General features: G+C 41.4%; 1 non-coding gene across 1 annotated transcript; it reads left to right on the top strand.

Moving 5' to 3' along the window:
* The first annotated feature begins 3,020 nt into the window (after positions 1 to 3,020).
* On the top strand, positions 3,021 to 3,127 carry LOC147948244 (small nucleolar RNA R71). Its single transcript, XR_015586227.1, has one exon. It is a non-coding gene; the product is annotated as a small nucleolar RNA R71 (small nucleolar RNA).
* The last annotated feature ends 286 nt before the right edge of the window (positions 3,128 to 3,413 follow it).

The raw sequence follows: 3,413 nt of genomic DNA, 5'->3' as shown, positions 1-3,413 counted from the left end.
TCCCCTAGACTTATTCTATTTAATTTCCTTTGAGCTTTGCTTTTCTTATTATCTCTTTTTTTTTAACAAAGTTGTAGGCGAATAATGGGGTCATCGGTAATTTACCTACCTCTCTAAACTGATCAAAATCATCTCATCTTTTATTCTCTCTTTCTTTTTTTAACAAAGCTCTCAGGATTGTTTTAACTTGAATAAGGGAAGGAATACCATTTTCTTTTGTAATCTTACTTGTCAGGTATGAACAAGAATTCAAGCTCTATGAATATCAATCTCCTTGATGAGGTAAAAAGAAAAGTACAGAAATTACCTCAAGCTTTTGTGGATTCTGTTGGAAATTCGGATGTCTCTGGTTCACTAGTCAGCCATTGGATTTTTCATTAGTCGGATTTGTGGATTCAATCTGCAGCATTAATCAACCAAGGCAGTACACTAAAAAGAAAAATCATAGTTCCCAACAAAATTTTGACTCAATAAAACAATTTTTTTTTTCTGAAACAAAAACGTACTTAGTAACTGCCTCCCCCAGACTTAAACAACAATGTCCCCAGTGCTATCAAGTAAGAGATTGGCGAATAAAATAAAATAAAAATAATTCAAAAGAACAAGGAAAAAAAAACATATACCAGTGGGTTGCCTCCCACTAAGCACTTGTTTTCAGTCATTAGCTTGACTGTGTCGGATCTCAAACATCCGGTGGATTGGAACATGGCAGTAAATGCTTCCGAGAGTATGTCCTCTTCATCCAAGGTGGTGTGTAGGCTTTAGGTGCATGAGATCTGTCAAGGTTGTGAAGAACAGGACCAGGGCGGGTCTGAGGTATGGGTGGCTTTCTTTTATGTCCTGCAAAATCATCAACAGAAGAAACAAGCGCTATACGATAATCTCGTGGCTTGGTTAACTGCACAATAGTTTTTGTACCTTTCAAATTCTTATTGATGAATGGAGAAGGTTTAGGAGAAGGAGATGCATACCTTGGCCTTACCTGTGGGTTCTGGACTGTGGAATGGTGAGATTTCAGCTTTACAACAGGTCTAGGACTTGCAGCTAAGGATCCGATTCTGGAAGGTGTGTTGATTGATGCAACAGCTGCATCGATCAATGCTTGGCCTGCAACTCGTGTTTCTTCAACGTTTCTGCAGCTTTCCTCAGCAATCCATGTTTCCATTACAAAAACGTCATCTACCAGCGACTTGTCATGCATCAGAACCTCATCATGGTCTCTAGTACTGATTAGATGATCTCCACTCCAATCTTCAAGCTTAACAGTTTGTTTGCTCACTTTCTCAGCAGTATCCAACTCTTTGACATACCCAGCAGTATTGTCTCCAGGAAGCTCTATTAGCGGATCATCATCAGAAGCTATCTCCACAAAAAATGTCTGACCATCAATAGTGGGAGCCTTTCTCAGCTTGTCCATCTCAAAGCTCATAACCAAATCATCTACATTCAGAGCTATGTGTCCCTTCTTCACATCTATGATTGCACCAGCTGTAGACAAGAAAGAGCATCCTAAGATGAGAGGATCACTAGGCTCTCTGTCATACTTCAACACCACAAAGTCAGTGGGAATCATGCAATCTCCAATCTTGATTGGAACATCCTCTAAGACACCTTCAGGAATTCTGCGAGATCGATCAACTAAGATAAGAGAGATCTTAGTCGGCTTGAAATCTGTCATCCCAAGTCTCACAGCAACAGAATGGGGCATCAAGTTAATACTAGAACCAAGATCGAAAAGAGAGTGACGAAACCTTCCTATGGAGATAGAGCAATCTAACACAAAACTTCCAGGATCTAATAACTTCTCTGCAATCCTACTCTGAATCACTGCATTTACTTCCTTAGAGACAACCACCTCCTGCTTCTTATCCTTCTTCCTTTGTGGAGGCTGCTTCAACAAAATTGAGCTGACATCCTTTGTAAGCAGTGCTCCTTCCTCAAGACTCAAACCATTGATGACCATTCTCTTCACATACCGCTTAATCCCAGGAGAAAACTTGACAGCATCAATCAAAGGCATCTCTATCATCACCTTGTCCGTCATAGCCTTGCATCTAGCTTCCTCAAGCTCCTGCTTAGACCTCCTAGGCTTAGGAAAACGAACCTTAGGCTTATATGGCTTTTCTGAATCGGATGGTTGAACTGGAACAGAAACCGTAGCTGTCTGTGGGGGGTGTCGATCGATACTGATGGAGCATCGATCGATGCTTTTGTTCTGGAGTGAGGTTGCCTCGATGGATGGTGACTGCATCGATCGATGCATTGTGATGGCGTCAATCGATGCTGGTTCCACTAACGTATCTTCATCTGCTTCCTTCACTAAAATCGCATTACAAGCATGGTTGATGTTCTCAGTTCTTTTAGAAAGAAGTTCCTCTTGTTTTTTAACAGACCCATCAGTCTGAATCACTTGATTCTCCAGCTTCTTGACATGAGTATTTAATGCATCAAACTTCCCAGTCAGCTCAGTGTATACAGAATCAATCTTCTCATTGAAGTCTACTGTTAACTTCTGTTGACCTTCCAAAATCTGTCCAATCATTGATTCCATCTTGCTCTCTGAATTGGGTGGAGGGAGGGGTTGGTAAGAAGAAGGTCCATAGTTCCTTGTGAAATTGTTGTTTGGATTTCCTGAGAATGAATTCTTCTGACCAAATCTCTGATTTTGATACCCATCTCCATACACATAGTTGACATCTGCTTCTGTAGTCTCTGGCTTTGGCTCAAAAATCTCAACATCTTCAGTAAAATGGACTGACTTCTTTCCAACAAGAAGGTTGTGCACTGTATCCAACTTAGCATTCACTGCAGCAAACTGATTTGAATCATGGCCTTCATGTGCTCTCTTCCGCTCTAAGTCTGCATTCTTAGTGCTATTGCTTGATGCTAGCCTTTCTATCAACGTTTCAGCGTCATCTGGGTACGTTGTCTTGAAGTTCCCATCACTAGCAGCATCCAAAACCATCTGATACCTCCAATTAATACCACTGAAGAAGATACAAATCAACTACACCTCTGAGAACCCATGATGCGGACAATCTCTCTGGTATGCTTTGAATCTTACCCAAGCAGCTTTGTAATATTCAGCAGGTCCTTGTCTAAAGGTAGAGAGCTTGATCCTCAGCTCATCAGACATCGCATCATCATAGAAGTAGTTCAAGAATGCCACCTTGATGTCATGCCAGGTTGTCAGGGATCCTGGCTTGAGTTGCCTTAGCCAATGAGAAGCTTCCCCAACAAGAGAGTAGGGGAAAAGCTTACAGTAGAGATAGTCCTCAGTGACTCCATTAGCCTTAATGCTTGTAACTATGTCCTCAAAGTGCTCAATGTGATCTAGAGGCTTCTCATGTGGCAAGTTCTGGAATGGTCTTTGGCCAACAAGAGCAAAGTATGCAGGCTTCAGCTCAAAATCA

This window comes from Camelina sativa, chromosome 2, assembly GCF_030686135.1.
Source record: "Camelina sativa cultivar CO46 ecotype springtype chromosome 2, ASM3068613v1".
Classification (NCBI taxonomy): domain Eukaryota; kingdom Viridiplantae; phylum Streptophyta; class Magnoliopsida; order Brassicales; family Brassicaceae; genus Camelina; species Camelina sativa.
The sequence above is the reverse complement of the archived record's forward strand: the minus strand, read 5'-3'. Positions and strand labels throughout refer to the sequence as shown.